The sequence below is a fragment of the Tachypleus tridentatus genome, chromosome 2, assembly GCF_004210375.1.
Source record: "Tachypleus tridentatus isolate NWPU-2018 chromosome 2, ASM421037v1, whole genome shotgun sequence".
Classification (NCBI taxonomy): domain Eukaryota; kingdom Metazoa; phylum Arthropoda; class Merostomata; order Xiphosura; family Limulidae; genus Tachypleus; species Tachypleus tridentatus.
Window position 1 is genome coordinate 35,892,565 of NC_134826.1, and position 26,785 is coordinate 35,919,349.

Here is a 26,785-nt window from a genome sequence, read left to right on the forward strand (position 1 = left end):
CTATTTCTGCTGATGTAATTTACGTATATAATAGGATATGCAGCTGTTGTTGAGTTGAAATGTGTCTTGACTAGTTATAAGAAATTTTAGGCAAACTGAATTTTCCCATATGTTCTTCGTTTTACCCTTTAATCTTAAGGTTCTATCTCATTTTTGCATGGTTAAGGTCAGAAATATTACTGTAAAGTATAAACAAAAAATGTTTTGCGAGATAAGATATAGAAAGTAAATCAAAACGAGGTTTTTATTATTAAATAAGAACTTCGATTTTTGTTAACCTTTTGTTATAGCTGATAGACTAATAAATAAAACGTTAAATTGAGAGTTGTGATCGTTTGAAAGAATAATGTTTTTTAACTCTATGCGCAAAGTTTGTTTGCAATTAATCACAAGTCTACACAATGGATGTTAAAGTCCAACCATGGATATTAAAACATAGTTTCTAGCATTGAAGTCCACAGACATGCCGCTGTGCCACTGGGGAGCCAATATTCATTCATTGTTTTGTAGTTAAGTTCAAAGCTACACAATAGGCTATCTGTGCTCTGGCCTCCCCGGGTATCGAAACCAGGTTTCTAGGCAATGTTTATTGAGCAAGCTCTCCTGTTTTCTCTCTCTCTCTTGGAATAATTTTTAAACTGATTCGTAATAAGAAGAAAGTTTTAAAATAAACCCAGTGCACTATAAATCTGTGAGTTAAGTCTAATGCCATGATGAATGTATTAAGATTTTAAACCTTAAGAACAGTAGTGTAATATTCTGTTTATAAAAGAAATAATACATTTACTTTCATTACAAAAATGGTGAGATAAAATAGTCACACAAAATTACGGTTTCAAATCCGAAAATCAGGTGAATTACTGGAAACCAATAGGCCTAAAAATTGTTATACAGCACTTTAAAACACCATACATGTACGTAGTACAGCACTTTAAAATACCACACAGGTACGTAGTACAGTACTTTAAAACACCATACATGTACTATCTTCGAAATCGATTGTTGTTCTTAATTATTTTTTTAAACCTTCGTTTAATTCCGTTATAGACTTGCAAGCGACTGAGCAAATATTGCAATAAATTGTTTTATTTAAATTATACATCACCTAATTTACTTATTATGTGGGTCATTGGTAGTTTACGGACTGAAAGCTCTAAATTCCGGGTTTGATTACCCGTGGCGCATAAAGTGCAGATAGTCCATTGTGTACCTTCGCGCTAAACAAACAAACTTAAAATTAAACAACGTTAAAGTGATCACTCAAACTAAAATAAGTAAAAACAATAATGGATCAAAAATATTGTATTAGAGCAAGGTTAATACTGCTTGAAGGACCTTATTAGGGACCATCTGCTAATTCAAAAATGAAGTAAGAATTAATAAATTCAGAATAAACCGGATAACCGGAGAAGGAAAGGTCTGCCTGGATTTAGCAGTTATCTTATATTGTTGTTCACCATGTGCGGCTCCATTATAGAAAATGAAGTAAGAATTAATAAATTCAGAATAAACCGGATAACCGGAGAAGGAAAGGTCTGCCTGGATTTATCAGTTATCTTATATTGTTGTTCACCATGTGCGGCTCCATTATAGAAAATGAAGTAAGAATTAATAAATTCAGAATAAACCGGATAACCGGAGAAGGAAAGGTCTGCCTGGATTTATCAGTTATCTTATATTGTTGTTCACCATGTGCGGCTCCATTATAGAAACTAGATAATTTAGGCATATATATAGATTGATCCACTCTTAGCATAAAATATACAACCAAAACACGAAAGTTCTTTGCTTCCGAGTTGGTGTTGTTTTTTTTATTCTGTGTTAAGATCCACTCTGCATTACTGATTTGATCCCAAAAATTTAAACAAATACATTCAAATAAAAAACACTATTTACTTTATTGTCACTGTGGTAAACAAAACATATATTGTAATTTGTACAAGAACTTTATCTGCGTAAAGAGTTGTTTGTTGTGTCTGCCAAAGTTTCACATGTTTCAGAAAGATTTTCAACAACTGTTCCAAGCCATGATGGTTAAACTTGTGTTTCGAACTTCTAATTAAGTGACAAACAAAGTATTAAGCGGAACCGAATCAAGTGTGTAACAAAGAAAACAAGATGTCAACTCCGATTTTAGCATCAGCACAAAAATACAGTCAAATGTAGTTTCACAGGTACAAGCAACCTTCTACCTTAGAAACCTTAACGTTTTTAGAAGGTTTGTTTGTTCCATCTCAAAATGCTGAAACACTAAAACCTAAACTATGTAAAAAAAAAAAACACTCTGTGTGTCACGTCACATCACGATTGATTGATCTTCATTTCTCGAACTAGGAGGAGTCATAAATCCGAGAATGTATTTATCTTAGTAGAATAGTTCTATTACTGTTTGTCCATTACGATTTAGTGACAGGGGTGCAGAAAAACCTATAAGTGTTGTGAATGTTGGTATAATAAACCTCAAATGAAGACTTAATATGGGATCACTAAGCCTAGAGCTGAGTGCATGAAAGTAAAAATATCGAATCAATTTTAAACTGACTTTATCTTTGACGGGCTCTACGCTAGTGATATGTAGTTTTTATTACATTTGAAAGCTTTCAGCATCCTAGCCGTGCCCTACAATGTTATCGATGTGAAGGTTTATTCTTCATGTAAAAAAGAAATAAAAATTATTCATCTTAGCGACTCGAACTTTTAATATTTGGTGGATGTTTCTTAATGTTTATTTTGATCCATATTGGAAGAATGTAATGATGTTCTACAGCGATAAAACAGGCTATTATAATAAACTATTTTCTTAAGTTACTTCCTATCCACGTGGATACCAATTCCTAGATGTTACATATATATAGTTATTTAAAGAAAAGCTTGATTGTTTTGAATGTCGAGCTTTGAGGGCTATCTGTGCTAGCCGTCCCTAATTTAGAAGTGTAAGACTAGAGAGAAGGCAGCTAGTCATCACCACCCATCGCCAACTCTTGGGCTACTCTTTTACCAACGAATAGTGGGAATGACCGTCACATTATAACGCCCCCACGGCTGAAAGGGCGAGCATGTTTGGTGCGACCGGGATTCGAACCCGCGACGCTCGGATTACGAGTCGAACGCCTTAACACGCTTGGCCATGTCGGGCCCCCAAGAAAAGAAACGCTAACAATAAAAAGTAGGCTTTTTTACTGTTTATTTGTCCATTAATAACGTGAATGCTAAACAATCATATTTTACCCTCCGTTTTATAAACAAACAAACTAAAATTGAAAGCACGAGTAGACTAACACTTCCCATCTGCTTATTTTTAAAGGTGTATTCATAGTGTACGATCTCGGAGAAGTAAGTTCAAGATTACAGTGAACAAGAGAGAATCCTCAGTAGTCGCGGCTATAATTAGATCTCAAATCAGTTAAGAGATGGGGCTATGAACTAAAAGTTTGTACCAAGAAAAAAAAAAAAACTCAGAGCCATTCTTTCGCTGCTATGCAACGGCTAAAATTAATAAAATGCATACATAAATACCTTTCGAGTTCACTCGTAATTTTACAACGCTTTATGCTAGCTGAACGAAATGCAGTTTGAGATCAAGTAGTTAACTAAACTGACGTGTTTGTTAGAACATTGTGTGAACGTATTTAAAAAATCAAATTGTTAAATTACTTGTAAACGGTATACAATGTAAATTAATAAATAAATTGTAGTACTTTGCATGGCGCTAAATCTAACTAGATCCTGTATTTGGATATTAAAAGTAATGTTTATTTGAAGTTAAGCACAAAGCTTTACAATGAACCGTCTGTGCTTTTCTCACCACAGGTATCAAAACCAGGTTTCTTCAGTTGTAAACTCAAAGACATACCGCTGTGCCAGTGACGAACAAAACTTAATGATTTCCAACATATTAAAAATGGGTTACACATTACTTTTTGAATTTGGTACAAAGCTACACAAGGGATATCTACGCTAGCCGTCCATAATTTAACAGTGTAAGACTAGAATGAAGGCAGCTAGTCATCACCTCCCAACACAAACTCTTGAGCTACTCTTTTACTAACAAATAATGGGAGTGGCCGTAACATTATGACGACCCCACAGCTGAAAGAGCGAGCATGTTTGGAGTGATGAGGATCCGAAACCCTGACTGTGAGTCTAGCGACCTGACAACCTGGTCATGACTGGCCATTACCGATGTAAAGTTAACAGAAAGGAAAGGGAAACGAGTGCCTATAACATAAATGTGGGAAAGGTGAGAGGAACCTCAAATAGAATGTGTGGTTAGCATTCAGTTTGGAAGAAGCAAATATATAAATTAAAGTAATTAGGATAAAAAATTAAAAGACTGTGTAAGTTGGCCATTAAACTATGACATCGTGGCTCTCATTGCAAGAAATAGGTCTAACTTATAAACATTTTCCAAGAGAATTCCTCCATTTTACTTTCGATACTTGTGTGCAATGTATTTTGTTTTAAATGACCTATACTTGTATAAATTTAGGTAAATCAAAAATACTTATATTCTAGGGCTAAAGACTTCTCGTTATTATCCAACCTAATTTCAAAGACTTTTTGACTCTGCCTCAGAAAGATTGTGATAAAAGGGCCAAAAGCTCGCAATTCAAGGAAAAGCATTTAACGTGTATATATTTTTCACGTACTATTATTGTTGTTATTTGGAATTAAGCACAAAGCTACACAATGGGCTATCTGTGCTATGCCCACCACGGATATAGAAACTCGGATTTTAGCGTTGTAAGTCCGCAGACGTACCGTTGAGTCACTGGGGGCTTCACGTAGTGAACTAACAACGTTATGAAATTTTGAGAAAAAAATTTGTGGACTTGTGCAAGGTTTCATCTATAATAACAAAAATTTGCTAAAGTGAATCATGAACAATCTGTGTATATATTTGATACGTATTAAACCATTTGTTTTATAACCTGAAAAAACAGTATCTCTGGGCTTGTGCAAATTTCAGTTTCAAGAACGCTTTGCTAAGTCATCATGAGAACAATAAAAACCGTGATTATAAGTGACGTTAGGATGAGTAGCAAAAGGTAAATTTATGACAAACAAAATAAATACAGTAACAGCCCATACACAATAATACGTATGATGAATAACGTTCGTTAGTAAAATACTTCATTAATAGTGGGTGTCGGTAAAAGTCGGAGAGAGGTTGTTTAAATTGTCTTTTGACGTGCCTGTTAAATGTTTGTCTAAAACTGATCTCTGGGTCGTGTTTGGAATTCTCGAAGTATTGGATTTATCTGAAAACATTTTAGAAGTTACCTCCTGCTACTTCCAACTTTCACCAGTTGCTATCACTAGTGGCAGCAAAGTTTCCAAACGGGTAAACGGATTTGTTTCTTTCTTTGTTTGGAGTTAAGCACTACACAAAAGGTTGTAAGTCCGCAGACATACCGCTGTGGCAATGGAGAACGCGTAAACAGAATATCACAAATTTCGCAATTTTATTTTCAACGGAATAATTACTGTCCTTAAATTTATGGTCGTTCATACAAGCACATGATCTAGAAAAAAACAACAACTTACGAATATCTTTTAACGGCTTAACTAGCAACAAACAGTGTTCTAATGTTAACCACACTGACATGTTCTCAGTGTGTGTTTTCTTATAGCAAAGCCACATGGGGCTATCTGCTCAGCCCACCGAGGGGAATCGAACCCCCTGAGTTTAGCGTTGTAAATCCGGAGACATACCGCTGTACTAGCGGGGAGCAATATATCTTTCACGTGTATGCATATTTACGCTGAAATCATTTTTCTAGAAGGGTGCTGAAAACCATTCAACAAAACTGAAACTCCTGTGGATGCTAGGAATCAGGCAAATTCAGCACCCCTGTACGTCAAGCCAAGGGTGCTTCCGCACTCTCCACATCCCTACTTCCCGCACCCGTGGATATATAGGAAGAACTGAATAATATTGATTTCTAAATTCATGCATTCATCAACCATCACTTCAGTACGGTGTAGTCGGCACGACTAGGTGGTTAGGGCGCTGGACTCGTGATCTGAGGGTTGCAGGTTCGAATCTCTACCATTCCAAACATGCTCGCTCTTTTAGCGGTGGGGCATTACGTGTGATGGTCGATCCCATTATTCGTTGGGAAAATAGTAACCCAAGAGTTGACAGTGGGTGGTGGTAACTAGCTGCCATCCGTCTAGTCATACACTACTAAATTAGGGACGGCTAGCGCAGATAGTCCTCGTGTAGCTTTGCGGGAATTTCAAAATAAACAAACTAACCCTTTAGTACGTGTAGAAAGGAACGTTGGTAGTGATTAATCGTATCACGTAATACATCAGTTATTTCGTTCAGCTCAGACGTTCAGTGATTAATTATCGACTTGAATAACTCAATTTTTTATATAGTTATTAACGTCACTAATGAAACGACACTTTTACAATCAAGAGCCTCTAGACTACTCGCCATTTTAGGTTAATGACGCATGCAGCTCTCAAATAGAGTAATCAGTTAACGTATATTGCACGTGCCATATATATATATATATGTTAAGGGTCGCCATGTCATGTGCTAGTCTGAGTACATGAACTAACCTTAAGGCAACTTGGAGTATCGAAATGCTTTTCAGTAGACTGCTAATGAGCGTGTTGAAGTGACTAAACTAGTTTGGTTTATGAATTATTGACCTTAAGGACGAAGGACGCTTGCTGTATTGATCATTTAGATGAGGCACATTCCACTAACGTATCAAATGTGTTTATTTCTGTGTTATCACACGTGAAGTAACATTACATTATTACATTGGCAAATCATTTCCCCACAATCGATCCGGCTGTCCTATATTTTAACAAGTTTTGATTTGTTTGTTGTTGTTTTTTAATTTCGCGCAAAGCTACTCGATGGCTATCTGCGCTAGCCCTCCCTAATTTAGCAGTGTAAGGCTATAGGGAAACTAGCTATTCATCACCACCCACCGCCAACTCTTGGGCTACTCTTTTACCAACAAATAGTGGGATTGACCGTAACAAATTGACAAATTAGGGACGGCTAGCACAGATAGCCCTCGAGTAGCTTTGTGCGAAATTCCAAAAACAAACAAACAAACCTTCTTATAAAAGAGCACCACGCGATAAACTAACAAGTAAAGATATGAACCAGACAGGAAAATCGGAATGATGAAAGACGCCTTTTATATCTGATTATAAACTCAGTTAACATAGCGTACAAGTCACTAAAACCCCTGAAAACATTTAAATAGTTAGTTGATTCGCGTTATAGATGAGCGGATGACGCAACAGGTTTCTTTCAAGAAGAATTAGGCTTAAATTTCAAAAATTAGCAGCATAAAAATAACTATTCTCGAGACCTCTTTGAAGAAGGTAGCGGATTAATAGACGAAACGTATGATAAAATTAGTTAGTAATTAGTATCTGGTTATAAAAAGTTACTAATTAATAATTATACTTAGTTAATAGTATAGGTCGATAACCAAGACAACGAAAGCCAATCATTTTGATATTATTAGCTTGCATAGTTCAACGTAATGTGGTGAACTAGCCATATTAAACTCTTGCCTTTAAGATGACGAAGCATGGTTTAGATCTGCGGTAGAGTTATAGGTTTTGAAGTTAGAGAAAATGGCTCAAATTCATATGAATCTATAATAAATACCTTCCTTACTCTAACTTGTGGGTGCTTTATAAGAGTGACAGTCAACCCATTAGTATGGATAGTGAGTGATAAACTGACTGACTGTATTCCCTTTGGTCAGTAATTGAAAATTAGCGGCAAATAACGTTTTTGTAAATTTGTTATAAATACAGGAACAAAACATCCAATATTATGTCTCAGCACAACAGAAATTGTTCTTATACTTAACGCATGCACCCAGGATCCCAGGCATTAATTCCTTCCCCACTCTCATTTTCGAGCGCCACCCCCCAGTGGCACAGCAGCATGTCTGCTGACTCACACCGCTAAAAATCGGGTTTCGATACCTATACTGAGCAGAGCACACATAGCCCAGTTTGTAGCTTTGTGCTTTATTCCAAATAAACCAAACCCACCTCCAAATGTATCTTAATAATTATAAAAATCGAATAAGAGCATATTTTTAATAATACAGTTTGTTCAAAAAGAATTTTTGAGAAAAGGTTTTTATCATAAATAATTCACTGTTATGAACTTTCAAACAGTAGGTGACGCTGCACCATCATAAAGAGGACAAACAGTAAGCAGTAAACATTTATATGTATAATGACGAAAGACTGTGAAAGGTTATCCTTTATATCCTGAGCCACATGAATTCTTAATACGGCTCTGCTTAATATATTTGATAAATTCCAAATTGTGTATCATAAAGTAAAGTCGTAGAATACTTGACATAAGAGATTATTTGGTTAGTAGAGTTTCTGTTATCACTCTTTTTCACAAAAGCCGTAAAAATTAATTTAAACGTGAAATATTTTAAATTATTTTTCCATATTATACAATGTTTGTTTTATTTGTTTGTTGAATTTCGCGCAAAGCTACTCGAGGGCTATCTGCGCTAGCCATCCCTAATTTTGCAGTGTAAGACTAAAGGGAAGGCAGCTAGTCATCACCACCCACCGCCAACTCTTGAGCTACTCTTTTACAAACGAATAGTGGGATTGACCGTCCAATTATAACGACTCCATGGCTGAAAGAGCGAACATGTTTGAACTTTTTATGAGGTATAAACGTATTATTTTCCATGCGTGTAACTTGTAACTAAATACAGAGTGAAATAACCCTAAACTAAACTTTGTATTTTATCGGTGAAAAAAAAAAAAGACAAATGAAAATATTGCATGTCGTTAATGTCTTTTTTAATGTCATGTCTGAATCGATAACTACGCCAGTTATGAGTACTGTGTAGAAAGCTGTAATAACAACTCTACTTAAGTGTGTCTTTTGTGCGTTTAATGTATTTTGAAGCTACAGACGTTATGGTACCACATAGAGCGATGTTTATTTTGAATAGCGAACTATATAATTAAAAGGAAAGGAAAAAAAACACGAGTGTCTTTATTACAAAAAGCTGAAAGCAAATCCACCTGAAATGAATTATATTTAATAAACTTGAATGTAATTTTAAATAAAGACACTTTTTCTGAACTATTTTTTCATCTTTCGGTATTTACTTTGAGTTTACTTATTTTTTTAATATTCTATATATATACATGAAGTATAAGCACTTGGTTATTTGATTACTGAAATTAATAACGTCAATAATACACTGATGATCAAAGTTTAAAAAGCAAACTTATTTGTCTGTTGAAAAATAACAATATAATTCAATGAAAACCAATTTACTGCTGCTTGACTTAGTGAAGAAATGGTAAATCTCATACGAAATGTACAGATGACCTCCGCACACACACACTAGAAAAAAAGCACTCAGATCCCGATTGCCTTATTTTTCTATGTGTTTGCTGTCAGATCCTCTTCTGGAAATTCATTGTAAGAAATGTCGAGAATGCACCATTGGGATAACATTCTGAGGTGGAAAGCAATAAGAAGGATCGAAAATGGGCAAATACAGGATCAGGTCGCAAGAAGACTATATGTTTCCTGAAGAATGGTTTCCATATTTTGGAACTAGTACCAAGAGAATGATGAAATGGTTCTCGACAAAGACTGAATTGGAGAAAAGGGGAGCGAGATTCCATCTAATCCATCAAACTCCATAGAATGGGACCATTACAGAGGTAGTAGTGTCCTGGTCTGAGCAGGCATCACCAGTAATGGCCTTACAGACATCAATGTCTTTGAGGAAGGATATGTGATTGGTCTGCAATGCAGAGATTAATTTTTCTCCTACAGTATTTTCGTCTTTTCAGAGATGCTGTTATTTTCAGATTCATTTCAATGGATGTTAACGAATACTGGTGGATCAATACCTTGAAAGTGAAGATCTCACTCGTATAGCAGGGCCAGCGAGATCACCGGATCTGAATTATTTAGGGCACTCTTGTAATTCTCTATAGAGATAAATTTCCAGTCTTAAACTACCATGATAATACCTAAAAACCTCAAATGGGTCTCCTACTATAGTGGAACTTATTTCCTTTGAGCTCTATGGATAACTTAATTTGCATCATAGAAAATACATTTTTGTTAAATATGTTTTTGCATATAAATTCCATTTTTCTAGGATTCCTTATTTCACGGTTAGTCCTAGCTGAAAAACAAACTTAACAGTTTTTATTTCTGGGCATGGTCAGCGCATTTCTGCTCTGACTGTCATAATATTTCTTTAGGAAATAGTCGAGAAACCTCTCTAATTGTGTTTGTTCTTTTATTGTCGGACAATAGTAGTTTGATATTTGTAGTAAAAATCTTTGTTATTATTTTGTTTTAAATGTTAAATTTCTGTTTCTAGGTAGTTGGCAAAAAAAGAAGAGATAAATGAACATGTAATATTTCAAAGTCTGGATGAAATTAATATATATTGTCTGATAAACAAATCCTTAAAACATTACTAAACATGAAAGTGCAAAAGATTTAAGATTCGAAGTTAACAAACACACTCTTCTATAGAAACAACATTTTATGAATTTTAGACACTTCTTTATTTTTAACAGTGTTATACAAACAAATATAAGCATACATACTCGTTGGATATGTAAAAATGTCAAAATCATTTTTTCTTTTCTTTTCTAAGTTGATGAAAGCGACATCAATGCATTATGCAAAACTCTGTCTCAACTGTACAAATTTTTTTTTTTTTTACCTTTTTAAAAGTTTAACGGTATTTATTTCAATATTTACACCAACAAATCTAACCTTAAGGAAGAGGAAAAATGAAGGTATTTTTATTTGCTTGACAATGGTTGTGATGTTCAGACTCAATAACTTCCTATTGTTGTTTTTTACTCGTGCTTTAAAGTATGACTATTTAAATTCAAGGACAAAGCTTAAAAATTCCACTTCAAATTTTTATCGTATTTTTCATGATAGAAATGCCTCTTTTGTTTGTTGCTACTGTAATTTTCTTTTTTTAGCTATCTAAAAAGAGCCACGCTATGCTTTAAAATACATTCTTTAGTGTTGAGTGTGTGTTTGCCTTATAGTGGAAGCATTGGATACAGAACAAGGCACTGGGTTGAGTTTGAAATGGGATATAGTTCACACACGAACTTAGCTAAAGAGGTTATTAAGCGTCACTATCTTTAGTATTTTTCTTAAGTGAACGCAATAATCACAAAAATATAGGTCACATTAAAAAGGGACCTTACAGTATAAGACGGTTAAATTTTCTTTGAGAAAAACATTATAAATGCAAAATCATTTATTGGAGGACTTGGGGGATTGCCCATCTATTGGACGGATGAAATAAAAAACTCGTTTCTAACAAAAAATAGGAAATTGTGTTTCTATTTTTGTCCGTAACATAATAAACAATAAAAGTACAATAACAATAGATTATGTTATCAATACTGAAAAGAAAGGCGTTGTGTTTTCAATAAATTCTATCATTATAATATTAGATGGGGATTAACCCCCTTATGACCTTCTTCATGTCATTCTGTATCACTGTCGTAATATATGCTGAATTGACAGTGTTTCTGAAATTAGATGAGGCCTAACCCACTTCATTATCTATTTCATGTCATCTTGTATCACTGTGTCAAGTTTCGTGTTGATTTATAGAGAAATGTGGAGATGTATAAGGAACAAATATGAAATGGTTGATATACAACAGTGTATATCTTCCAGAACACACACTTTGCTAACTATATATACAACAGTGTATATCTTCCAGAACACACACTTTGCTAAATATATATACAACAGTGTATATCTTCCAGAACACACACTTTGCTAACTATATATACAACAGTGTATATCTTCCAGAACACACACTTTGCTAAATATATATACAACAGTGTATATCTTCCAGAACACACACTTTGCTAAATATATATAGAAAATAACTGAAATGACAACTGAAAGTTTACTCTCAAGGATAAAAAATGATAATACTGCAGATCCAGAGAAATAACTCTATTCTTCCTTATCACAAAGAACCTTGTTGTCAGGATTAGAATGATGGTCTCTCATCACATGGTAAAATACACACATTGTGTTTATAATCAGAAGACTGACAGTAATTACCACTACCTGGCTCCAGTGATTTATTGGCAGTGTTCAAGCATTACTCTATGGTATGTTTCTAACAGAAAATAAGCAAAATTGTAAATGATAGCGGTTTGTGTAGAATTTATGGTGTGAATGGTAACTGTGACCATAAAATAACACAGTGTCAACGCTATTTGTTATCATCGCTCGTTTTAACCTGAAACACACACACACAAGTCAAAAACTGCCACTGACAGATGGCGTTGTTAGATACTTCTGTATATTACCAAGAGTTTGTTTGTTTTGGAATTTCGCACAAAGCTACTCGAGGGCTATCTGTGCTAGCCGTCCCTAATTTAGCAGTGTAAGACTAGAGGGAAGGCAGCTAGTCATCACCACCCACCGCCAACTCTTGGGCTACTCTTTTACCAACGAATAGTGGGATTGACCGTCACATTATACACCCCCACGGCTGGGAGGGCGAGCATGTTTAGCGCGACGCGGGCGCAAACCCGCGACCCTCGGATTACGAGTCGCACGCCTTACGCGCTTGGCCATGCCAGGCCTAATTACCAAGAGAAAATCAGCTCCTTAGCAATGTTGACAAAGAAAGTATTAGTCTGAGCGATTAAAGCAGAGATACGCCAGGATATTTGCTGTGTTAGCAGTGAGGAATTGGACCTTTGTATTTTAGCGTCGTAAATCCGTAAACTTATCGGTGTCCTAACATGTAGAACATGTAGAAAATGTGCAATGATCAATTCTGCTGCATAATTAAGTTATCTAAATCAGCTATTTATGTTTGAAATTCAGTTACTACATATTATCAACAACGAAGGAAAAACGGTTTTGAACTGACAACAAAAGTTAAATATGTAAAATGTAAAAAAAATAATGTTGGAATAGATAAAATACACAAAAGGAAAAGGGCCCGGCATGGCCAGGTGGGTTAAGGCGTGCGACTCGTAACCTGAGGGTCGCGGGTTCACATCCCCGTCGCACCAAACATGCTCGCCTTTTCAGCCGTGGGGGCGTTATAATGTTACAGTCAATCCCACTATTCGTTGGTAAAAGAGTAACCCAAGAGTTGGCGGTGGGTGGTGATGACTAGCTGCCTTCCATCTTGTCTTACACTGCTAAATTAGGGACGGCTAGCGAGTAGCTTTGCGCGAAATTCAAACAAACAAACAAACACAAAAGGAAAAGTATACGGGGTTGTAACCGTAAACATCTGTAAGTGATTTTCATGTTTATTTCACTAAAACATTTCGATTTTGACACATTTGAGGTTTGTTTATTTTTTCCTGTTGATGTTTTAGCTCAAATTTCATAATCAATTGTTCACGCTGTGTCTTCTGTAAATATTGAACCTCCAGTTCTAAAGCTGGGTTATCAGGCTTAGGTTGGAAAGATATTTTGTTGATAATTTAAACATTCTCGGTATTGGTATCATTTATGATTATCTGAGGTTTAAGCATCGAAACAACGTGCAGGATACTCAGGTTTTTACTGTCCACGTTACGTTTTTTTTGTTTGTTTTTGAATTTCGCACAAAGTTACACGAGTGCTATCTGCGCTAGCCGTCTTTAATATAGCAGCGTAAGACTAGAAGGAAGGCAGCTAGTCATCATCATCACCACCCACCGCCAATTCTTGGCTATCCTTTACCAACAAATAGTGAGATTGATCGTCAAATTATAACTCCCCACGGTTGAAAGGGCAAGCATATTTGGTGTGATGGGGATTCTAATCCGTGTCTCTCGGATTACGAGTCGAGTGCTTAACCACCCGGCCATGCCGGGCCCCACGTTACGTAACCGGTTCTTTAAATATTACAAGTGTGTCAAAATATTACTTAAAAACAATGTGATAAAATGACATGCCGGCTGATGGATACAAAAGTGAATACTGGATTGTTTTTAATCATTGTTAAACGCATATGTTCAAACCAGTACGTAAGTAATTTATTATGAATTCTTACTTCGTTTTACTAAGGTGTGTACTTTCTCTCGAATATCGAGTATGTATACTTCAGACCAGTCAACAAACGTGTATCGCAATTAGTTAATTTACAGCAAGATATGAACTGTGACTGAGGCAAAAGCTGTTGGGAACAGTGTTTGTTGCTTAAGTGTTTCTTATTAGTAAATTAGAATCAGGAAGTCTGTTAGTTTTGACATGAGGCAAATCTACAAACAAAATAACAAGCGAACGGATGGATGAATAAAGTTGGTCGATGAAAGTACAGGGAAATTATTCTGGTAAGGTTCAACAGCTCAGTATCAAGATTTCACCACGGGCCACTTATCACGTGACATCTCACCGAAGTGGAACTGGGAACGGCTTCACTTGTGTACGTCGCCTCAAAACGTAGTAGTTTCTCACGACGACAAAGAACGAATTATAGACAAACATTGAGAATAATAATTGTTACAAAAAACGCAATAGTATAGTGAAAAATCTGGGTTCTAAACTTGTTAGTAAGTAGAGAAGGATCTGGAAGTTTTCGAATTATAAAGACCTTGAACATTTTCTGAGGAGGCCGAAGTGAATAATCCCTTCCCGATATCGTCTTTATACGAAAGAGAATGTGCTATGTGTTCCTTTGAAGTAAGGTCTACTCATTGCTTCCGATATATTCAAAGTTACTTCTAATACGATTGTAATAAAATGTTAAGACATATTATATGGAAACGTTGACATAAACTTAATATTTTATATTAATTAATATTGTTCTTATTTATTGTAAACACTAATATTGGAATTGTAATGAACTGTGGCGCATTTAAACATTTACGTTTATGGTGTACTAAAATTTAGATTTAGAGTAAAACATAAGTTAGTAACAAAAATTGAATAAGAAAAATGAAGTGTTACTAAACGTTAAAAAAATAATAATATTCAGGTCATCCGATTGGTATTAAGAAATGCCACAAAACCAATATTTTGATTTTAAAAATTATCATGCAAACCTGAGTAATTTTCCGGTCTTATAGAACAAAAGAAATTTACTAAAATTTTATCTTAAGTCAATTACGCGAGTTATTTAGAACAGTTACATTTACTTGTTTAATTTGATGTACAATCTAAGCGCTCAACCCCAGTGGGTCAGCGGTGAATTTTCGGATCTAAATTTCAGGCTCGAATCCCAGGTTGCTTGTTTGTTTTTGAATTTCGGGTAAATCTACACGAGAGCTACCTGCGCTAGCCGTCCCTAATATGGCAATATAAAACTAGAAAGAAGGTAGCTAGTCAATGCCACCCACTGACAAATCTTGGACTACTCTTTTACCAACATTTAATGCGATTGAACATAACGTTATAACACACTAACGGCTGAAAGGGCAAGCATGTTTAATGTAACGAGGATTCAAACCTTCGACCCTAAGATTACGAGTCCAGCGTTTCTAATCGACTTGGGTGAAAGAGTGTAGTTAGCCCATTGTGTAGCTTTAGGCTAAACGTCTAGCAACAACAATTTAAGAATATATACCAGAAATCAAGAGAACAATAAATTAGAAAAAAAAATTCCAACGAAAAAAGAGTTTGGGAACTCTGATACAAACAGAAAAAACAAACAAACAACGACAACAATGAACGATTTAATCGCTGTTAACTTTGTTTAGTTTTGATGTATTTTTGTATGAAATGTATTCATTTCTAGTGCATGTCACGTGACCATCTTTCTGTTTTGCCTAGGTGATACAGGCTGAAGCTAAATTTAGACACTGTTGAAGACAGAAACCAAGCGAGAGAGAGTACTCGTTGGGCTTCAGATGTCCCATGTCGGCACTTAGAGAGTCGGCCCTCAGCAACTAATATCGAGAAGGTCGTAAAACGATTGCACTGACATTTTGTTTAAATTTAGAGGAAAAGAACTTTTTACTGTAAAACCTGGTAAGTGTTCATTAGTTATGTTTTAAGGGTTGTAATTCATTCCAAGTGTTTTAATGTGCTCAGTAAATTTTAATCGCTAACCCGCTAGTACAGCGGTATGACTCCGGATTTACAACGTTAAAATCAGGGGTTCGATTCCCCTCGGTGGGCTGAGCAGATAGCCTTTGTGGCTTTGCTAAAAGAAAAACACATTTAATCGCTAAACAATATGCATTTCTCGTTACTTCCATGAGAAACTTCAGTATTGAAATTGGTAGAATAAATGTCATTGAAAACAAGACAGTAATACATAAAATATAGAATTATCAAAATCGAGTAATAAAATGTTTTACTAGCATGTGTGGTTTTAATAAGCCAAATTTGATTGTAAAAATTCTATGCACTAGTTGACTCATAGATTAAATGGAACATCTAAAATTATAAGTTATCAGTCTAAAAGTTCTGACAGATAGATAAATGTATAACTGCGTCACAGTAACGTTAACTTGATTAATTCTACAAACAACAATAGTTGTTTACCTTTGCTATCACTTATTGCTGGTGTTTCAATGATACCACATGCAGTGTTGGAATAAGTAAGAAAAGTGAAGAGCTTGTTTGTTTGTTTTGGAATTTCGCATAAAGCTACTCGAGGGCTATCTGTGCTAGCTGTCCCTAATTTAGCAGTGTAAGACTAGAGGGAAGGCAGCTAGTCATCACCACCCACCGCCAACTCTTGGGCTACTCTTTTACCAACGAATAGTGGGATTGACCGTCACATTATACACCCCCACGTCTGGGAGGGCGAGCATGTTTAGCGCGACGCGGGCCCGCGACCCTCGGATTACGAGTCGCACGCCTTACGCGCTTGGCCATGCCAGGCTCAAATGAAGAGCACAAGAACATTTACAAATCAAATGTATTCGTTAACTCAACTATAAAATATTATTAATCAGCAAAGTATTCAGGCTTGGCACGGCCGAGTGGTTAGGGCACTTGCCTCGTAATTTTAAGGTCGCAGGATCGAATTCCAGTCTCCCCAAACATGCTCGCCCTTTCAGCCGGGGGGATTTTATAATGTTACGGTCAGTTTTACTATTCTTTGGTAAAAGAGTAGCCCAAGAGTGGGCTGTGGTGACAAGTTAGCTTTCCTCAAACAAACAAAATAAACGTATTTTATGGCGTGGTTTGGAAATAATTTAAAGAAAGTAATAAATTCTGTTAATTAACTGACTGCTGTTAAAACTTTATTTTTCTTTTCCGTCGTTTGTTTTTCTCATCCATTAAAGCGTTGTAGATACTCTGCAGAATTTGGAAACAAAAATACATAGGTTATCCTTCGTGTCCTTGAACCTGAGGGCTCGTGGTTTGTGTCACGTTGGCATAAAAATGCTACGCTTTGGCCTCCTTGAGGTGCTATTAAAGTTACGACCACATCTCATTAATTGGCCAGTTAAGAGTTGGAGGTGCCTGTTATCTAGATGTCTTCCTTCTAGTCTTAAGTTCAGTATGAGAGACGGACATTTGTATACCACACAGGATTCGGTGAAATTGCTGACCTGGAATATTTAATAACATTTACGTAACAAATAGGCCTTAACGCGTGTTAAGGCGTTCGACTCGTAATCCGAGCGTCGCGGGTTCGAATCCCGGTTGTACCAAAACATGCTCGCCCTTTCAGCCGTGGGGGTGTTATAAGTGACGGTCAATCCCACTATTCGTTGGTAAAAGAGTAGCCCAGGAGTTGGCGGTGGGTGGTGATGACCAGCTGCCTTTCCTCTAGTCTTACACTCCTATATTAGGGACGGCTCGCGCAGATAGCCCTCGAGTAGCTTTGCGCGAAATTCAAAAAACAAACAAACTTAACAAACTCCTTGTAATGAAGCACATACTTTTTGTTTTTCCTGTAAATATATTACAATAATGCTTACGTCTTTTAAACTGTACTCTTGAGAAATAATTCGTGATTCAGACTATATGTCTTTATTAACTTTGGAATATAATTTATGAATTAGATTATATTTCTTTATATAATTTGAAATGCAAGTTTCTAACCAATATTCCTGAAACTTTGATAAGCATTAACTTAACTTTACTATAAATATTTGTTTGACCAATTAAAAACGTTTGTTTCAGACGCAAAGGTGCACAGTGGACTATCTGCGCTATGCCTGTCGCAGGGTTCGAATTCAAAATTTTTGTTAGTAAGCTCTAAGGCTACGGAGCAGTTAAAAGTGACTTAAATTAAATATAACTGTATGACTGTATTAAATATAACTGTATAACTGTAGTAGGTAACACTTAACAAAAACTGGCAGCTTTATTTAGATTTATTATTTCTTCTTTGACATCTATATTTACATACATGTTCATCGTTACTAACCGCTAGGGAGAATGGTAACATTAATAGTAAAAATATTATCAAATCATATCTAGTTTTGGTTTAGAAGAAAATATTTGAACTTGTACTGTTCACTCAGTCCTTATTTTTTAAGGTGTGATTGTTCAATTATAGTATTTTTTTACAGCAGGCCTATAAAGAATAATGAAAGATTTTTATGGCTTGTAAGATAGATTTAATTCACCAACAATAGCGGTGTAAAAAAAAAAAAGAACAGATATATATACGGTCTTATGCTTCGTTACACTCACAGTCACGTGCAATTTCAGGAATGGAAAAAAAAAATGTAAGCAGTATTTTTTTATCAAATGATCTTCGTGTGCTAATATACTCATGACTGTATTACATGAAAGCTTCATTATGTGGTTAGACAAACTTTAATGATAAAGGTAGATAAAACTAACAGATAGTGCGTGTCATTTCTTTCATCACCTAAAAAAAAAGTCGAAAAAAGTTGTTGATCATCACATGTGGTTTACGTTCATATTAATACGTGTTCTAAAAAAGTAAAAAAAAAAAGTTGTGTTTTTTATTGTTCCCGATAGGGTATTATCACATACTGAACTTTGACGGCAAACATCAGCAAAAATGGCGGGCGGGTTTGAAAGAGAACTCAGACATTTGAATATATTTTGTGATCTAAATGCAATGTTTAAAGTGCTTTCAGACCTAACTTCACGTACTTAACAAATGACATACCACTTTGTTCAATATGTTTGGTGTTGTCGAATTGGCTTCACATTGAATTCTGTATCGTGTAATTTTATCATAATAAAATGGCGTGTCCTTTTTTTTATAACGTTAGAACAGTCGTAGAGGTAGGTAACGTAACGAAGATGTATATTAAACCGGTAATAAATCGAATGTTACAACGCACTACCATGAACCCAGTCATTAAGCTGCAGCAGATAGGTCAGTGTTGTGATATACGTGCTAACATAAATGCATGCGCATAATACAATATCGCGTACAAAACGTGAGCTCACATACATAGATTACTTCTATAAACCAGCAGTTGCACAGTAGCAGTGGATCGGTCTGGGTGCATTTGTGTGTGTTCGACATCTGATATTTCCAGTATGATTAGTTAATAAGTTGTTATTGCATATTTATTCGTCTGGCTATTGTGAGCCTTGATTTTAATGTTTTTTTTTATTCTTTTTCTACATATATTATCCTGTGGGTCAAACAATTTTTTGTTTTTGAAGATGTAGCTTCTTCAGCCCTATATTTCTCAATACCTGCTTACACATGTCTGAGAAACAAAGTCTATAAACATATCAGCAGTTACTGCAAAATCTTAGTTCTACAGATCGTTGATAAATCTGATATAACAAATAATAAATTAATCACTTTTATTAAAATTATTTCCTTGCGTTATTTCGCTAAATTAGTTCTAAAACGTATTAATAACTTTAAATTTGTTCTGGGTCAGGTTACCGTTTTGATTTAATGGTTGTAAACAAACATCCATAGTTGATAACAGAGGAAAAGTTAACTTTTAAATACTTCACTTCTCTTTTCCCAATAATTCTTCTAATTTATTTAAAGAGGTTATTTGTTCTTTTTTATAAAGGATATTTTCAAGTTTAGTGTTTCTTTATTAAAAATAAGACTAAAACGTAATAGTTTAAAGTGCTGAGAAATATTTCAAATGTATTAAGCTCCTTATAATCGATTTTATTATTTTTCAAATGCATTTTCTTAACTTTTTCACTAACTATATATATATGTTTCACGGCTAGGTGGGTTAAGGCGTTCGACTTGTAATCCAAGGGTCGCGGATTCGAATCCCCGTCACACCAAACATGCTTGCTCTTTCAGGCGTGGAGGCGTTGCAATGTGACGTTCAATCCACTATTCGTTGATAAAAGAGTAGCCCAAGAGTTGTCGGTGGGTGGTGATAACTAGCTGCCTTCCCTCTAGTCTTACACTGCAAAATTAGGGACGGCTAGCGCAGATAGCCCTCGTGTAGCTTTGCGCGAAATTCAAAAACAAACAAACAATTTATGTTTTACAAGATAATGTTTTAAATAAATGTTCTTGCCTATCTATAAATACTATATTTTAAGTACTTGGATTGGATATTGTACTGCTCAAGGTCTATCAACTGACAAAGGCAAATCATGTAAAACATGTTATTGTTTGTAGTTCAAGGCTCATAACTCAGGTTCAATTCCTGCGGCGAACAGAGCGCATATAACTTCTTAAACAGCCTTACGCCGAAAAACAACACATAGAATAAACATCTGTAGGAGAACAAGAACTTATGCTCAAAACAACAATAACAACAAAGAACATTGAAAGTCATGCCTGAAAAACGTGACATATCTAATTGCAGATAAAGCTATTTAGTTCGTACGATGACATCGTACACTTGACGAAAGGCACGTAAAAATGTGTTGTTTATCAGCGTATTGCGGTCAACGGAGCTAAATATGACCACTATTCGGTCTTGAGCGTCGTTTTTAAGCTAGCATCGTACCAGTCGTATTCACTAATTAAAACTAAGATAAATGACATTATATCGTAGAAACCTTTTACGAAGAGACAGTTAAAGCAAACTGGGATAACGTGATTTTTGCTCCATCAGGGCAGTAATGTCATGTAAAGCTAACTCACTTTCACTTTAACAAATCATTCTCTAACAATAGATTCAAATAAACGAATATAAGAAAAAACAAAGTTTTTACACTGCTTAATTAGGGACGGCTAGCGCAGATAGCCTTTGAGTAGCTTTGCGCGAAATTAAAAAAAAACCAAAAAACAATCATAATGATAACGTTAGAATCGTTTATTAATGTAGGCCTAGAACACCTAGAAAATTCTAAAAGATTTGATGTCAGAGTTTCTAATTTGTTCGAGAGTAGACTATAAGCATTGATAAGGTAGTTAAAGAGACAGTAGAGTTGTTTGTATCCAGTAGAGTGAATCAGTAAGAGTGTATTTTTGTTTCAGTCAGAACTTTTTTCTTTGAAGTATTTGGATCTCTGTTAGTTGTGGTGCATATCGAGTGTTTGGTCGATCTGATATGAAGTGAAAGTTGGTTTATTCTTTACATTACTGTAGCGTTGTTTGTAAATGTTCAAGTTACCTCAGTGTTTAACCATGTAGAAACATTAAAGGAGAAAACATACAGATTTGTTATCGTTAGTTAGACTGGTCTCTGAATTGTTTAAAACAGTCCACCAAAGAAAGAACAACATTATAATTATCAGGTCATCCCATAAGTAATATCCGAAAATTTAATACAGAAAGTGAATCATCATTTCTGTCTTTGTAAAAGGATTGAATGATTAAAATATGTAGTAGGACATGTATAAAAATGTCAAATAAAAAACTAACCCAACTATACTTTTTCAGATCATTAATTAAATTAACCCTTTTGAAGATGGATGTGTCTGAGGAGTACATTAGGTATATAATGCTTTATGAGTGTAAAAGAGGCAGTAGTGCAGCAAAACCTACACGAATCTCTCAATGAAAGAAAAGTTCAGATCAGGTGACTAGAGCTTAAGTGATGTGTCATGTTTGGGTCATCCTGTTGAGTTTAATGATGATTTGCTGCACTTGATGAAAATTGTGCTGTAACAGTTGAAGAACTACCACAGAAACTTAATTAAAACCATTCAACAGTTCACCTTCATCTGCATCAACTTGGAAAGGTGTCAAAACTTGGAAAATGGATCCCAAATGATTTGACACAAGCCAACCTTAGAACAAGAATGAACATTTGCACTTCTGTGCACTCTCGTAAACGTAATTCAGCTTTGTTGGACAGGTTTGTGACTGGAGATGAAAAATAGATATTTTATAAAATTATTAAGTGCCGCACACAATGGTTAAGTGCAGGTAAACTGACTAAAGCGCAGCCCAAAATGGATTTCTACCCTAGGTAAGTCTTGTTAAGCATTTTGTGGGATATTGTTGGTGTGATACACTTTGAGTTGCTGCCACTCAATGTAACGATTACACCAGACTTCTATTGTTAACAGTTAGAGCGCTTAAATGTTGTACTGAAAGAAAGGAAGCTTGCTTTGATCCATCGTAAAGGTGTTGTGTTACGCTAGGATAATGCACAGTCCCATACAACAAAATTCACATCTGCAAAGATTGAAAAGCTAATTCTCCAGACCTTGTTCCATCTGATTATCATCTATTCCAAAGTTTGCAGAAATATCTTGAACACATGAAGATATCTTCTTTACATTCTTTTCCTCCAATCCCAAGAATTTTATAGAAGTGGCATTCAGAAGCTTGTTAATCGTTGGCAGAAAGTAATTGTTTGTTTGTTTGTGTGTTTGTATTGAATTTTGCGTCAAGCTACTCAAGGGCTATCTGCGCTAGCCGTCCATAATTTAGTAGTGTAAAACTAGAGGGGAAGGCAGCTAGTCATCACCACCCACCGCCAACTCTTGGGCTACTCTTTTACCAACGAATAGTGGGATTGACCGTCACATTATAACGCCCCCACAGCTGAAAGAGCGAGAATGTTTGATGCCACCGGGATTCAAACCCGCGACTATCAGATTACGAGTCGAACGCCTTAACACACTTGACCATGGCGGGCCCGGGAAGTAATTAATAAACAATGGAACATACATTATTGATTAAATAACATTAAAAGCGTTTGAAAACTTTTCTCTTTTTCTGAATCTAAAATTGGACATTTCTTATAGGATAACCTGATAGATATGTGTACTGTAATGTAGGTTAACTGTTTTTTATTTGTAGTTATAAGGTAAGGTAACAATATGTATAATTTACTAAACAAGCATTTTTTTACAATTATTTTGCAAATTCGAGTTAGACTTTTTAAGGTTTCCTATACTTTCAGATCAACTTTGAATGGTGTGATGAATCCGATTAATTAAATCTGGAACGTTCTTTTCAAATCTACCAGATGTTGCGAATCGCATGATTGAGTTTGGTCGGACGTGGTCTAGTGGTTAATGTACCCTGACTGTAGATCCGACAATTCATGGTTCACGTTCTTTGCTGCAGGATCACACTCTGCACTTTGGGATCATGGCTGTGCTATAAAAGTAATGGTCACACCACACTACGGGTTCAAATACGTAATAAAACAATTTTGAAAAAGCAGACTAGTAATTTACGTGAGAACTACAATCGTTAAGTCGCAGTGTACAAAATACACCAAGACTACATTTTGACATTGTTAGGGTTATGTGAGTAGAATGATACCACTGCAAATATTACATGTTTGGGAAGGACATGTAATAACGCTTTCCCGCATAAAATATTTTTGAATTTAAGATCTGTTTAAGTCTGCGACTTAGAATTTTCAAAATGAGAAAATATCATTTGCATTTAATGGCATTTAAAACGTTGGAATATGAATCAACTAAGGGATATGACCATCCAGGACAAAACCTGCAACAAGTTGTATTCCGGCCGTGATCAGCAAAGTGTGGCGTCTTGTAACAGGTCAGGCACATTAGTTGTAAACTAGCTGTAGACAGCAGTACTTAACACAGTGAAGAAGGATCTTGGTTCCAAATGAGAAGGAGTTACCAAATTAATTCTTCCTATCATACTTCCCGTACTATCATCACATGCCTCAAGCATGTATTCTTACCGTTTTATGTGAATAGATATTAGTCAAGTTGCTGAATGCAATAGTTATAGGTTTCTGTACGACTGGACTGTTGAAATGAGTGCTGAGAAACTACTGTGTTCATAAGCAATAAGGTTTATGGAAACCATGCATAGAAGTTTGGTGTGCTTTGGATATGACAGCCGAAGAACGGAGCCTTTTCTTGTGAAAACTATACAAGATGCCGTTGTCATACAGAGTTTGGCAAACGTGACGAAATTTATTGTATACGACATAGTGAAGCTCAAAAATCGCTATAGTGCGACGTACATAACCCTTTGTATTTCACTTGATCACAGTAGCCTCAAGAGTTAGTAGTGGATGTTGTTGACTAACTACTTTCTCTATAGTCTATCAGCTCAAATATTGTAACAAGAGATAGCGCAAGTATCTGGAAATCAATGAACAAAGCATTTGAGAAATATGTTTTATACAGATTATGCAACACTTTCAAGATCTGTATTAATAGTGACGTCATTCCATGAAGGAAATACTCAGAGTCATTTACTGGTGATAACTGTGTTTCTTCCTGATGACAAACTGTTAGACAACGTCTATACACTAGTAACAGCAAAGAAATGATTACATAACATAAAAGTGTAGCTTCATGTACATTATGTTTTTAATGATTATATAACACTTGAACTTAATTTTCAGCTTGAAATGACTTTGATTTAAAATAATCGTTAACACGTTTTTAAAAGCTGCGTTATTGTTAGAGATACGTTTCTGACTGATCATTTTTTATTTGGTTTTTGAAGTTCGCACAAAACCACACCAAGGCTAACTGCACTAGCCGTCTCTAATTTAGAGGGAAGACAGTTAGTCATCACCAACTCTTGGGCTAGTTTTTTACCAACGAATAGTAGGATTGAGTGTCACATTATACGCCCCCACGGCTGAAAGGGAGAACATGTTTGGTATGACAGGGATTCGAGCCCGCAACCCTTAGATTACTTAGAGTCAAATGCTTTAATCACCTGGCCATGCTGAGCCCTGACAGGCTTTAGGAGAGTTATGAGTTTTTAACAATGGGGCAACCATAGTAGTCTAGGAGCTTGTGGGCCAAAGCTCCTACAAGTAACAGTATTTCAAGTTTATTGAAAATATGGAAGTACAAGCATTAGAATAATGCTTTCCGTAATTTTGTATTCTACTTTTAGAAAGAAAAATGTAAGCATAAATTATTGCTAAAGATGAGGCTTAAGACACAACTTGGTGAGATTCGACTTTCGTCAGATAGCTAATTCATTGGACCACATTTATTTTTAAGCCCGACTAGTATTTTCGTAAAACATATATTATTTGATTTTTACTCTCAAGAATCTTGTACAAATTTAGAAAACAGGCGGAATTTGCGCAATACACAGCCAATAATATACATCACATGCAAGAAAAGAAAACTATACTGAAACAAGCGTAGGCAATAAAATAAACATTTAACAGAAAATCCGTTACAATTAATATTTGGCAAAGAAAATAACTAGTGCCATAAAAGATGTAAGGTTAGTTGTGCTTGTCAAACTTCTGAACACAAACACACGGTATATGTTACCCCAAACGCATCTGGTTTTATGGATCGCATACACACACACACACAGAGGACATGACACCAATCAATGATTTTTTAGTTGTCATAAGAAGCCAGTTAAAATCTGCAGTATAACTGACAACTATAAGCATGTAACTGGAAGGTACTTTTATAAAGCTTGTAACCTCATGTAGGATACTTGTTATGAACTTTCAGTTCTCTAGTATGAAGTGTGTGTTGAAGGGAGCATGAACAGATAGATATTCTGCGTTGCGCTTCTAGTCACCGGGCGTCACTTTGTTTATTGAAAATAAACTCGTCTATTTGGGCAACTCGGAAGTTTTCGCTTCTGTCCAAGTATCGGGATTTAGGTATTTTTGTTTTTCTTAAAGACCTGTGAACGTCAGGTTCCGCTTGACCTCTTCAACCCCCACCCGGTAATGCCTTTCCTTTGTTGGTTTAAATTTTACACAAAGTTATTCTAAGACTTTTTGTGACTGCTGTTCCTAACTTAAAAATGATGGACTAGATGAAAAACAGTTAACCATCATCACCCACCGTCATTGACGGTCATATTATATCCTCCATGGCTAAACGGGTGAGCATGATCGGTGATGTGATTTAAACTCGCAACCCATAAACTGCGAGTCGAGCGCCCTGACTTTCAGGTCGGTACACACTTGCTTGAGAGGATATAAAATATAATCTGTTTTTCTAGTTAACCCGTTGCACCAGAGCCTTGAATATAATTCTGATTTCCTGTGTCTTGTATTTTCCTGCAAATAATATTTTTGAAAGTATCAATATACTTTTATTGCAGAGGTGTATCCAAAGGTCTTAAAAATATATTTTACAAAGAAACAGTTATATACATGAAATTGAATAAGATTGTTACGAATAAAAGTTTTTGTATTTATTTAGAAATGCTTCTACAGTTCCACGACTGTTTTTTGGCGTCTTTACTGCACTGTATATGCTATTTTTTGTTTTTCCTAATATTCTTTGTAATGGAATTTTTGATAAATGCATGTATTCACTAACAACGCAATCTATTTATCATTGTGAATAATACAATATACTTTAGGGTTACGAACATTGCAGCATCTTTTGTTTTTATAAATTCTATAATACAGTATACCCATAAATTCATGAACCGTTTTAATAATAGAGTAGAAAGTTTGTTTGTTTTTTTGAATTTTGCGCAAAGCTACACGAGAGCTATCTGCGCTAGCCTTCCCTAATTTAGCAGTGTAAGACTAGAGGGAAAGTAACTGG

At 35.5% G+C, this 26,785-nt stretch overlaps 1 pseudogene across 1 annotated transcript in view; it reads left to right on the forward strand.

Moving 5' to 3' along the window:
- Positions 1–26,785, forward strand: part of LOC143240927 (uncharacterized) — a 169,920-nt pseudogene that overhangs the window by 19,410 nt on the left and 123,725 nt on the right. The window contains exon 2 of the transcript XR_013022056.1: positions 15,785–15,982. The product of XR_013022056.1 is annotated as an uncharacterized LOC143240927 (transcript). The remainder of the gene's footprint in view (positions 1–15,784; positions 15,983–26,785) is intronic.